This window comes from Suncus etruscus, chromosome 7 (genome assembly GCF_024139225.1).
Source record: "Suncus etruscus isolate mSunEtr1 chromosome 7, mSunEtr1.pri.cur, whole genome shotgun sequence".
NCBI lineage: Eukaryota > Metazoa > Chordata > Mammalia > Eulipotyphla > Soricidae > Suncus > Suncus etruscus.
The window spans coordinates 31519348-31533669 of record NC_064854.1 but is presented as its reverse complement, the minus strand read 5'-3'; positions in this window follow the sequence as shown (position 1 = coordinate 31533669).

The window sequence follows — 14322 nt, the reverse complement described above, 5'->3', positions numbered from 1 at the left end:
AGTATATCCTTTAGTTGCTTCTATGAAAGATACATAAATTATAAGAACTCACTTTAATCGAAACTATTAACTTATTTTATGTTACTCCAACTATGCATAAAGTGTCTGCATTGCCGTTACTGTTAAGTGCCTTGCTTCCCCAAAATAACCTACAACGTGGGCATAGTGAATGACTGTGCCTCAAAATGACAATGCCATAATGCTTACAAGTCTGCGTGTCTCATTCCAAATGGACCTAACCATTCCAGAACAGAAACCATAACTGCTGAAAGCCCTTGAAATGTATTCAGTAATTCATATGTTAAAACTTGGCAATCTGTTCCTCCTAAAAGAAAAATGTTCCTTTGGGGGGGTGGGGGGAAACCTGTGCAATATTTTAAGTTGTTCAGTGTACATTTCAGAGTAACAGTGGAAACTTTATGCATGTACCTTGCCTGCATATCTGCTCTATTACAAACTTCAAAAATGAAAGATGGGGTGTTCGCCTAAATATGTGTCTTTAAAAGAATTTCAGCGACTATATTATAATCATAAAAAAAAAAGCCCTTGTTTCGAGCACCTCTGGAAACACAGCAGTGCCCTTTAGAAGTAATTTGGATTTTCTTTTCCTCAAGCTTTGCAGTTTCTTTCACAACATTATTATATAAATAACTCCAACTTTTCCCATGTGGAGCTATAGTTTGATTTTAAAACATAATCCTGTTTGCATTAGAGTTCAGTGTTTTGTTTTGTTTTTCTTTTTTGGGGGGATAATGGAAACTTTTTCATATGGGATGGCTGAAAACCTTTTATTTGGTTCACTTCAAATTACAGTTGCTGGTGGGCAATTTATATTGCAATGAGAACAAGACAATGAAAAAAATGTATCTCTGTGATAAATTTTACATATCCACATGTAAAGTTTATTTTAAAATTTAAAACATATGGAAAGCAAAACATGGAAGAGTCTAAATTTTGCCAAGACGACACTAAAGTAAAAATTAAATGAAATCGTGTATTAAAAGAAGGAACATTTTGGTTTCAAAATTAGACTATCATGGAGTGAGAATAATCAATAAAAAGAAAGAATATCTTTTTTAATCAAACAATAATATTCTAATCAGCTTGGGGAGACTTGAAACTTGAATAAGCAGTGACGATGCCAAATATAACAGAGCCTGTTTGCGACAGAGAAGTAGAAAGGATTGGACTCTTCTGTGATGGTTTTTCTGGGTATGTAATCTATTTTGTAATTTTTTTAAACTGGAAAGCATTTTTGTGAGTGTGAATAAGAGCCAATAGTGCAGCCTTGTGGTGACATTTTCTTTATTTTGCAAAATATTCTTAAAACCAAAGGCTGCTCTAGTTGAAATATGAACTATATCATTCTTGATATAAATTGTAGGACAATTTTTCCTGTAACATAGCATTGGGGGATTGGGTTTATTTAGTGTACTGAAGATAATTTGATATGAAAATATTTTGTATATATATATATTTACTTTGTTTTCTAAATTGCTGTTTGCAGTCAGTGCAAAGCAAGATATGTAAGTTATGACTGTATGATCAGATGAAGTATGAGTTTATTTGGTTTACGTACTTATGTAGTTACAGGTCCATGTTAAAACTTGGAAGTCTTTGCGAAACAATTTTGCCAAAAATTTGTGATCATGTGAATGAAAACAAAGGATAAATACTTCACTTTTTCATACTATTATAAGTTATTCTAGTATTAAATATTTTAATAAAATGTCTGTTTTATATATTTAGCTAGATAAATAGATGCTGGTTGTGTTTTATTTGATCAGTCATAATTCATTTTTGCCATCTTTTTAAAAGGAATCAGTGATCTTTTTTTCTGTTATAAAATACATGTTGATATGTTGACAAGCCAATATTGGACTATTTTTAAATACCAAAGCTTGAAGTTTGGCCTATAAATACATCAAGAAGATTTAATGATTAGCATATCTTTGGTAATACATCCAGTTGTGATTACTTTTAATTTATTTTTTATTTTGCTGCTTTAACATGTTCTGGAAATTAAAAATCTCCCCCAATCCTTTAGGAATCTTGAATAATGCTGAGCCAGTAGCCAAGAAGCTAACTCATAATTTATGCTTTAAAGAAGTAGAATTACCTCTGTTTTTTGTTTTGCCATATGTGATCATTTTAATAAAATTAAAACCTGCCAGGGCTTCTTGACAGACTTAAAATAAAAGTTAATTTTTAGACCTCAATCATCATATGAATTTTATTTTCCTTTTACAGTTGACCAGGTGAAGAAAGAAGTAAAACAGAAGGGTTCATTATAGGCCATAATTCTCCTTAAATTAATAAGGAATGATTATCAGAGGGCTACATTTGTATTAGGTTTAAATTTTATCACCTTAAATCACCAGCCAGTCTCTTAAATGCCAAGAAAATGATATGATGCTAACTCTTAAAACATAAAAATTGGACCTAAAAGAGAAATGGCTCAAAGGGATGCAATGTATGCTTTGTATTATAAGTTCTGAGTTCAATACTCTGTGCTGAGTGGTCCCCCAAGCACTGCCAGGAATGCCTTCCCTCAAAAAACTTTTTTTAATTTAGAAATATGTACACTTCTAAAAGAATATTTTCCCTATATTTTATTTTAGTATCTAATACATAGTCACTATTATTATGTACTGGACAAAACCTTGACTTTGAAGCTACGCTCATCTATGTTTGACTTAAAACTTCACTTATTACAGTAAAATCCAGTCATCACTCTTGTCTTCAGTTTCTTCATCTCCAGAGGAATTAGATATAATTGCAGAGTTTGTTCACATTTCAGAGATAATATTCAATATGCTATTGTATTCATTATATGGTGTACAATATATGTAATAGTGCCTGGAATTTAGTGTCTAATAAATGGAAGGTATCATACATCTTTGTAATTCCTTCTTACAGGATTTAGATGCAAGAAGGTAGGAATACAGATGTAATATATGACATGGGTCCTTTAATCAAAAGCTTTTAAAGTTATGCTTTCAAAAAAAGATCCTTTCGTTATTCCTTTGAACTTCCTGGAGAAACACATGGAATAGAACAGCATGAAGGGAGAAACATAGATGCCAATGGAAAACTGTTGAAGAGTGTCCTTCACTCACATCATCACGATTGCTTTTTCCCTCTATCCAGCTTTATCCTGTTTGAGATGCTCAGAACTCAAGTTTCTGTCTGTATTCTCAGCCTGCTCCAAGTAGCAATGTTTAAGAAACAGTGGCAACAGCCATGGTCTGCTTTTAAGCTCATCCAGCTCAATGGCATAACAGCATGCAAATAAACACAGAGAATAAGAACAAGCTGCCTGACTCTTCTGTCTGGCCTGGCTTAGATCGGCCATGCCTTGAACGTAGCACAGGATGGTAGTAATAACTCCAGCTAGCACAGTTGGCCTTGCTCCTCTCTCCTTAATGAATTTTGGGTAAAAACACAGTTTCTGTATCTCGTGTTTGATATCTGAATTGTACGTACTCTGAAAATGCATTGTAAGGATTAAGTGAGACAGTGAATATAAAAGTTTTTTGTAAACTCCAGCATACTATACAAATGTTAACGATTATTAATATATTCCAGATGACTATGAAAGGCCTAATAGTCCAAACTTTTAGAAATATAAATTGTGGTTTCTATGAAGCATATAAGGCCTCTAGATTTTGTCAGATACATGCTATGATCTTCCATCTTTAAGTCTCTTTAAACACAGAGTCCTTTTATAATAGTTATAATCGGAATTGGGTGATTGTCACACTACAGTAATAGAATCCAGACTTCACTACTTCTTGGCTTTGATATCCATGCTAGGGATAAATTAAAATTTGGTTTGGGAGGTGTGTGCACTGGCCTAATAAGCTTCTTTTTTTAAGTGAGAAGAACAGATTTCTAAGTTTGGAAAACAAACGAATGTGCTTTTATGACTTTACACAAATGACTTCATGGAAATTTGTTTCATGTAAAGATGGTCTCAGTCACTTGCAAGTTCACTCTGAAGCAAATTGCAATCCAAAGCCAGTTTCTGAAAAATTCATTCTGCACCAGGTCTATTCTGAATTTCATGAATTTTAAACAAAATTTTAATTGAATGTTCTTTAAAAATATAAATGTAATTGATCCTAATTATAGAAAAGTGTAAGCAGTATAGAAGGAAATAAGATTAAAGGCCCATGTTCTATTCCTATTCCTCATCCCAAAGATAACCACAGTTAACAATTGTCTGAATATGCTTTTGGACACTCTCTGCATATGCAAACTGGTACTTTTTCATCTTTCTCTTCTCACTATTCGCAACATTTTCACATTAGAATGTGTGTTTCTATGTATCAGTATATGTTGATATCCATATTTTGAATGGACGCAAAGTATTTTGTTTTGGATTTATTATAATATATTTAACAAATACTCCTTTAATGAACATTTGTGCTGTTTTCCATTTTTAGTTACTTAACTAGCATTCAAAGTGCTGTTTCACACTGAAATAATGATTTTGTTTTTTTTTCTAGTTAAGGCAAGCTTTCTAAAGAGAATAAGTCACTTGAATACACTGTGCTCTTGTAAATGTAAATGATTCGCAAATTAATAATAAGCAATCAGTGAGTTGTCATCTCCCTATAGATTATATCTGAGTGTTACTATGGTGCAGTGAACATTCTTGTTCATATAGGTCTTCAAACATTTATACATTTATAGAGTAGATACCTAGAAGTGGAACAAAAGGATCAAGTGATGGATATATTAAAAACCTTTTTTTTATTTTATTTATAAATTCTTTCATTGACCATCATGAGGTACACAGTTACAAAGTTGTTCACGATTGAGTTTCAGTCATACAGTGTAGCATACCCTTCACCAGTGCACATTTCCTGCCATCCCAAAATATTTTTGATTGCTTTTTGGACCACACCTGGCAGTGCTCAGGATTTACACCTAACTCTGTATTCAGAGATTACGCATGGCTGAATTCTGGGGATCAATTAAAGTGCCTGGAATCAAACCCAAGTCAGCTGTGTGCAAGGCCTTAACTGGCCCTATACATTAAAATTGTTCATCTATGCTGCTGTTCAATTGTCATTTAGAAGGTCTCAGAATTCACAGATCTAGCAATAGGATGTACTGATTTTTTTCTTTTTCTTTTTCTTACTTTCTTTTTTTTTTTTTTTTTTTTTTTTTTGGTTTTTGGGCCACACCCGGCAGTGCTCAGGGATTACTACTGGCTGTCTGCTCAGAAATAGCTCCTGGCAGGCACGGGGGACCATATGGGACAACGGGATTCAAACCAACCACCTTAGGTTCTGGATCGGCTGCTTGCAAGGCAAGCACCGCTGTGCTATCTCTCCGGGCCCTGATTTTTTCTTAACTTAAACAAAACTGAGTATTACTAAACTTTTTAGTATGTGGCAATTTCCTAGGTTAAATGATATATAATTGCTCTAAGTTGTACTTTTGAAAGATCAGTGTTATTCTAATTAGGGTCATGAGTTGTTGAAACTTCTTTTAAATAAACCAGTGATAATTTCTTCACTTCTTGGTTATTTGTATGAGCTCTTAGTATATTTAAAAAAATGAGCATCATACTTTAATATAGGTTGTGAATGTTTTCCAAATTTGTTTTTCTTTTTGTTTTATTTCATTTATAATAATTTTTAATTCAAAAGTATATTTATCTGTGCAGGGTGCATATTAAGGGAAATTCATTTATAGATATGCTCATCTATAAAAGCTGAAGTGTGGAATTATTCAGAGCACGAACATTGGACCAAAATTGTTCCAAATGTTGAAATCTTTTAGTTCTCTTTATTTTTTTTCTAACTCTGAAATCCTGTAGGTGACATTTAACCTAACCTCAGTTTTCTTATCTGTAAAATGAGGAGCAAAATGAGGAGCAAAATACCTCCTTCCTGGTGTTATTGTGAAGATAAGTGTATTTTCATACATAAAGTACATAAAGTATTTTCAGGAAAGTACCTGGTACATGGTCAAGACTATAAAAAGCTTTATTCATCTTTTCTACTGGTTCTATTCTTTATTTTCATATCTTTAAATCTTATGTCAGTTAAGAAAAAACTATTTGGCATACAAATATGAAATATTTTGTAATTAATTCATCTATACAAAACCTATAGAGAAAACTATGAAATTCTGTTGAATACAAAGTACTAAGTAAAGATAGCCCCTATTCATGTACCTAAGACTAAGTATTGTGAAGATGTCAGTTATTTTCAACTTGATTTATAAATTCTCAGTGCAATAATAATAATAAATATCTCCATCAATTATTTTGTCAATATCAATAGCTTCTAAAATCTGTATGAAAATGCAAAATACCCAGTATAGCCAACACTATTTTTTTTAAAAAGTTAAAAAGAACAAAGTTAGGGGCCGGAGAGATAGCATGTAGGTAGGGCACTTGCTTTGCATGCAGAAGGACTGTGATTTGAATCCAGGCATCCCATCTGGTATGATTTCTGAACATAAAGCCAGAAGTAACCCCTGAGCGCTGCCGGGTGTGACCCAAAAAGGAAAAAAAAAAGAAAAGAACAAAGTTAAAGAACAGCACTTCTCAACTTCATGACTTGATATAAAATTAAACTCAACAAGCATGTGATACTGGCAAAAAAAAAAAAAAAAGAACATAAATTCATCAACAGAACAGAATATAAAGCCAAGAACTAACCCCATGCAATATAAACAACTAATATTTGACAGTATCAAAGGCAATTAAATGGAGAAAAATATTTCAGTAAACTTCTGGAACAACAACATCCACAGCAAAGAAAGACTTTTTACACTCTTCACACATACAAAAATAGTTCAGAATGACGGGGCCGGTGAGGTGGCGCTAGAGGTAAGGTGTCTGCCTTGCAAGCACTAGTCAAGGAAGGACCACGGTTCGATCCCCCGGCATCCCATATGGTCCCCCCAAGCCAGGGGCAATTTCTGAGCTCTTAGTCAGGAGTAACCCCTGAGCATCAAATGGGTGTGGCCCGAAAAACCAAAAGAAAAGAAAAGTTCAAAATGAATTATTAACCCAAGTGTAAAATGAAAGTTGTGGAACTTCTAGAAAATTATATAAGTGAAAAATTCAGTGACCATGGGTTTAGTGATAATAGTTAATACATTACAAAAGGAAACAACTATGAAAAAACATTGATATGCTGCAATTCATTAAAATTGTAAATGTCTGAAAGACTATGACTAAAGAACAAGAAGACAACTCACAGGGAGAAAATATTTGGTAAAAAGATCTCTATTCAAAAGTGTACAAATAACTCTTAAAATTTAATAATAAGAAAACAAATTATTTTTAAAATGGGCCAATCACATTAATAGACACCTCACTAGGATTGGGGGATACCTCAGAATATCACAAGTATAAAATGTGAGTGTCTAAATTCAATTCCTTATACCACATGGTACCTCATACTGCTGGAGGTAACCCTTATAAATACAAACAAAAACGACAAATCACCAAAGATTTAGAGTTGGCAAAAAAATATGAAAAGTTAGTACATACCATAAGCCATCAGAGCAATGATGAGAGACCTTTAATATGACATAATAGCTCAAACTTAAAACACTGTCACTACCAAATGCTGGTGAGAATGTAAATAACAGGTACTCTCATTCATTGCTATAAAGCTTAACATTTGAGACAGTTGGCAGTTTCTTTAAAAACTGCCCAGTTCTTATATGAACCAGCAAGTCGAACTCCTATTTAAGCCAAAGAGGGTGAAAACATCTCAACACAAAAATCTATGTGTGGAATTTTCATAATTTTCTGAACTTGGAAGCAACCAAGATGTCATCCAGTAGGTCAATGAATAAAGAATCTGTGGCCATTCAGACAATAAAATGTGATTTATTACTAAAAAAATGAGCTATCAAGTCATAAATAATATGGAGGAACTTTAAATGTATATTTTTAAGGGAAAGAAGCCAACCTACCCAGGCTAGATACTGTACCCCCAATTCTTTGTCTGGAAAAGGCAAATTGAAAGAATTTTAAAATTTAATCATTTCTAGGGATTGGGAGTGGAAGTACAAGTAGCCAAAGTACAGGAAATTTTTGGGTCAGTGATTATACTTTAGGTGATATTGCCATGATAATGCCATGTTTTTTTGAGGTTGGGGAAAGAGTTTAGAAAAAGAGTTGGGGAAAGGTTTAGAAACACTGATGTGTGTACTTACAATGATACACATTATTGTAAGTATGTCCAAAGCTAGAAATCACCCAAAATCAAAAAACATCTAACATCAAAAAACCAGAATGAATACTTGGGATTTGGGTGATAATGTGTTTCTGTTTGGGTGGAGGATGTTGAAGCGGGGAAGTGGTAAGTGTTTTGAGAGCAGGAAGCCTAACAGAAATCTCTGTACTCTCTATACCCTCATAGTAAAGGAAAGGGTTACTTTACTATGAACTTAAAACTGCTCTAAAAGAGAAATATATTAAGTGAACAAGGTATCTGATTTCCACCCAACACCACCACTCCCACACAAACAATTCAAAAGCAAAATTAGTTTGTATCTCAAAACTATGTGTTAGATTAAAACCCTATTCAGTCTACTTTAGTACAATTATCCCCAACTTGTGATGGTTCAACCTATGATTATTGTTCTTTATGATTGTGTGAAAACACTGTTTATTAAAGATTTAAATTTTTTCTAATAGATTAAGTAGCAGGATTACAGCAGTGTTCAAATTTCAGATATTGATATACAAAGCTACTGCACATCTTTGTGGCCAAAGTGCTCCATGACCTTCCAGCCATCTCTGTCAACCTCAGTCCCCGCCTTCCTTTCCTCCTATCCATTATTTGATTGACAGGTAGTAGTACATACTGTTATCTCTGTTAGCGCCACCTATGTACATAAGATTCCCTACTTATATTCCACCATTACTTCCAGTCAACCTATTCCTTTCATTCACCCTCAAACCTTCACTCTCAGGTATGTATTCCAGTATATTCATGGCTTATCAATTGATATTGTCTGTTCCCTTAATTTCCTTCTTTATATACCACAGATGAGTGAGATCACCCTATATTTGTTCTTTTGCCTCTGCCTTATTTATTTTGTTCAGCTAATTTCATACTTTGAATTTTGATCTTTCCCTTGGCTAGCTATATGTAGGACAATTCTGTTTCTGTCTGTCTGTTTGTGTGTCTCTGTGTGTGTTTCTGTCTCTGTCTCTCTGTCTCTGTCTCACTCTTTCTTCTGGCATTGTTAGCAATTATAGTTCCCTCTCAGCTATGCTATCAACATCACCATTTCGTATCCACAATCTTTGGCATTGCATTTTCTTTTTCTTTTTCTTGTTTTTTGGTTTTTGGGCCATACCCGGTGATGCTCAAGGGTTACTTCTGACAATGTGCTCAGAAAATACTCCTGACTTGGGGGACCATATGGGACACAGGGGACTGAACCCAGGTCCATCCTGAGTCAGCTATATGGAAGGCAAATGCCCTACTGCTGCGCTATTGCTCCGGCCCCTGGCATTGCATTTTTGACTAATGATGCATTCGATTTAAGATGGATTATCAGGACAGAACCTCACAGTCATAGAAAGACTACCTACATATAAGAACCTCACAGTCATAGAAAGACTATCTACATATAACACATCCATTACTAATCTATCTCAGAATTTTCCTGGATCTTTTCTTCATTTGTAAAGATGTACACAATAACTTATTTTAACATATTCTCCAAACTTTTGTTATTTGTAGATTAGTTGAATAGATTAATAAATATCTTGAAATACTTTTATTGTCTAAATTCCTTTTTTCATTTTATCCACAATGTAGTGTTATTTTCCCTCATGTGTCTTATTGACTTCAGCTTTTGGTGTTTATTTTTGTGTTGCATTGTGAATAGAAATATTTTATTTTGATATAATCTTACTTATAGGGTAACACTTGGTTTTAAAAAAGCATTTTATGTCAACCAGCCAGGCCACCTAAATTAGTTTTCTATTGTCTAATTAACTTTTCAAATGTTTCACTTGGATTTCCATCTATACAGTGATTTTAAAACAATAAAAATATACTCACCCTTTCTGATATTTACATTCCATTTCTCTTACCTCATGGTTTTGAGTAAACATTTACAGAAATTTATAAAGACAAAATGACTTCTCTATCTTTCAAAGTAAATAGAATAGCATATCCACTCCCCAACTCAATGTAAAGAACATTATAAATATTCCAGAACCCTCCTAACTGTAACCTTTCTCTAACTTCTGCCTGTTTTTGAAATTAAATGAAATCTTAGTAACACGCTTCTATCTTTTGCTCTTGGGTTTTGTTTGAGATTCAGTCCTCTTGTTGTCTGTTGTAGCAGTTCATTGCTTTGTTGCTGTATATTTTTGTATCATGTTAATGTGTAACAAATTCTTAATATATACTGTTATTGATGGATTACTTTCCATTTGAGGAGTCATGATTAAACAGCATTATTATTTTGCTTGTACAGTTTGGGGCCACAACTAGCTGTGCTCAGGACTTACTTCTGGCTTGCACTTAGATTTCACTGCTGGTGAACTTGGGGGGACCATTTGGGATGTTGGTATTCAAACCCTGTCAACCATGTGCAAGACAACCCTGTACCCACTGTTTTATTCCTCTGGTCCCTAAAGAACATTATTTTAAGCAGATTTTTCTTTTTTGGGATTAATTTATGTATGTATTTCTGCTAGATAGGAGTGGACTTGTTGCATTATATTCATTTTTGGTAAATACTACCAGTTTTCATCCCCATAGGCAGCGTATAAGAAACATACCTGCCAGTTTTTAATATTACAGCCAAAATGGAAGAATTGTAGAAGCATTTTATTGTGGTTTTAATTGTGATTTTAGAAGTAAAAAGTTAAATATACTGATACCATTAAATAAAATCATTTAATATTAATGTTGAATTTGTGTTTTCACTATGTATTGACTGATTATCAGAGGGTAACTGTGGAAGGTTTTGTGTTGCATTATCTTTTCTACTGTTTTAAAAAGACAGTAGAATAATACTGAATATATAAAATATATCATATAGAATATACAAAATATATAGAATATATATTGCTTGTGTATATTTTGGTCATGAACCTTGCATCAAACTATGTATGTGACTAGCAATTCTACATCAGAAAATACTATTTCACATAATTCTTTGACTTAATTCCTTTAAATGTCTTTGTTCATCATATTAAGCTATAATAGTTTTCCTCCAACCAACCATTGTCTCAGGAGAGATATCTGATCTGGATATTGTGTACAAGTTTTGATTTTAAGTTATTTTACTTGTTGTGTCTGGCCAATTGCCACTATTTTTTATGATGTGCTCAAGACTTCAATTTGGAACCAGCTTTGTCATAAATGTCATAGATGAACATTTTATTTCTTGCTAGTGTGTTTGCTTTCTTGCTTGTTTTATTTGCTTTTCTTCTTGGGGATAACATTCAGGTAGCTTGACTTCAGTGTGCTTGGCTCCAGAATGGGGGTCTAACAGGAGGATACAGTCCATGGTATGTCCCCTGCAAGTATGTGCTCTTACTCTTCTTGCCACTTCTGTTCTGTAACTCCCTTCTCCCCCAGGGGCCATGCTTCCCACCAATGCCCAATCCCTGCAAGAACTGAAATACAAGATGGTAATTCCCACAGATAAATTCTTTGTTCAAGAGATCAGTGTCAGCAATTACAAACCAAACCAGATCATTGTTTTCTTTCCTTTTTTCAGTCCTTTCTGACTTCTAGCCCATTTCTGTAAGAGAAAATAGGTCTTGCAGCCACATTTTCTGTCTAATTCTATGTTAAAAAACAAAATTCCCACCAGAATTTATGCCCTCCTTCCTCACCCCACCACCTGCCTGTGATCTACTCAGGCCTCATTTTTTTTTCTTCTTTCTCAATGAGACATTCTGGGTTGACTAAGGCTTTTGTTTCAGACATTTAATCAATCAAATCTAGAACCTGCCTGAGTGAGTGAGTGAGTGAGTGAGTGAGTGAGTGAGTGAGCGTGAGTGACTGAGTGAGTGAGTGTGAGTGAGTAGGGAAAAAAGGAGAGAGAGGTTTTAATTTTTATAAGCTCACTCAATGTGGACAAAATATCACCACACACAACAGTTAGTCTTAGGGTTAGTGGTTAAAGCCAAGTCAAGTCTCATCAAAGACAAGGATTTTGCCCTCTGTTTTTCCTCTTGCTGAGGAAGGCTGTGGGAGGCTCTGGCTAAAGGAATGAAGTAAGTAGCATTTCTACTACATCTTCCTCAAATCTCAGACAAAATTACATTCATATTATTTTTCTGTATGGAAGTCTGAAAAGTCCCTCTTGCGATACTTCAGCCTTTTGCTTCTTGTTTGTACCTTTCCTAGATTTGCACAACTGGTACTTACTTGCAAGAGCTTCCTTCAAATTCAAATAGCTCCAGGCTTGCCTTTCTTGCTGTGCCATAGGAGCATGGAGGTCAATAAGGAATGAAGAATAAGGCTATGAAGAAGTGATAACCTCTAGTTCCTGTTCTTTTTCTCATAGGTGGTTAAGCTTAAATGTGTGCAATAAAATCTCTTCGACCCACAAGCCCAAACATTTATCACTATCGTCTTAACTACCCCTGCTTTCTGGATATCTTAACTCCCCAAAGGACTGTCAATTTAACCATAACTACCTAACAACTGCCAAGCCTTACTTTATGAGCTGCTATTGAGAGTCCAGCTATTTAAGGCTGATTTTTAAAAAAAATTTTATTGGCACTTTATGGCATTTCCTTGATTTACAGTGCTGTAAATAACCACAAATTAGGACCATTTCTTTTCTTTTATAGTATAGGCAAAAAATTAAGAAGGATGTAGAATCGTCTCCTCTGGTATAGTTAACTTGTTGCTGATTCATCTTCCAAGTTCACTCAGCCTGAAAAGGTGGAATGTGGTTAGCTCTTGAGGAGGAGGAGAGCTCTGTGGGAAGAAAGAGTGAATTCATTAGGACAGAAATGGTTTTCTTTCCAGCCTGAGCTGCTAGAACTACATTCCCACCAGAACTGTGTCTTTCCCTCAGAAAAAAGGTTCCCATTGCATATCCAACTTGATATAGCTCACATGTATGTTTTGGTCTACAAAGGTATCCAGAGTGGGTAAAATCCAGTTGCTTATCAAATGAAAGAAGATGTGTGGAATATTATTCAGCAGTGAAAATGAATGCCATTCTGACATATGGGTGAAATTCTATAACATGGACAAAACTTGAAAACATTGTGCTAAATAAGAGACAAGCACTAAAGGGTAAATTTTGACTGATTCCACTTAACGTGGCACTTGGATGGAGTTGTCAGTTGACCAAGTGATTGTAACCAATATAAGCTGTAGCCTCAGCCCTGCTCCCTATTTGGGAAATAGGCCAAATTCCTAGAACCAAGGTTAGACGTCAACAAGGAATCTGGTGACTAATTATTCTCTAACCCTACATCCCTCCAACCAGAGGAACATTTGCTGTAGTTTTATTCCCAGAAGCAAGGAGAAGGTATAGCTACTTAGGAAAGGCATAAGTCAGTAGAGAATGGAGCATAAAGAATGACTACTCTAAAGCATTCCAGAAGGAGAAGCAGATACTACTGAAATAGCAAATCCCAGACTAGGAGCTTAAAGCTGCCAAATATAAAAGACAAATAGCCACCTTGTGTAAGAAAGCCACCATCTGCATACAAAATGGCATTATAAAACCTACCTGAAGTGGGCAGATTTGGAGATTTCAGTGGACAGAGAGACCAAGGTAACACCACTCGTTCTGTGGAAATCATTGATTTGGAAAATAGGGCCTTGGAACTTGAAGGTTAGTGAATTTATTCTCAGGGACCTGATTTTCCACAAAATGGTAGAGTAGCTTGCCCAATCACCACCAATGAACACTTCAACACAGGTTCATACAAAACTTATTTTAAGATTCTCTAGAAAATAGAAAATAGAATCTAGATTCAGCACCACACCCTGTGTGCTTTTTTATATTATAGTTCTTGTGCATTAGTCTTAACAAATATTTTTAGCATGCACAAAGTTAATTGTGTTTATCTGCTGAAATCTGTTGAGAATCATCCAAGGACTTTTCACCTGAGCAGATGAGGATATGATCTGGTAGAGCCACAAATGTTCAGGGTGTAAAATAGAGCTGGCTTGTTAGTCTAAGGAAAACATCATTAAGGAGGAAATCTGCTACTGAAAACTCAACCATCGTATATCTTGCACCCCAAAGCCAAATACATTGGAAGGTTTTTGTTTATCCACTGTCTGGAATTTTCCATACTTTTGCTATTGACCAATGGAGAAACAGTCTCGG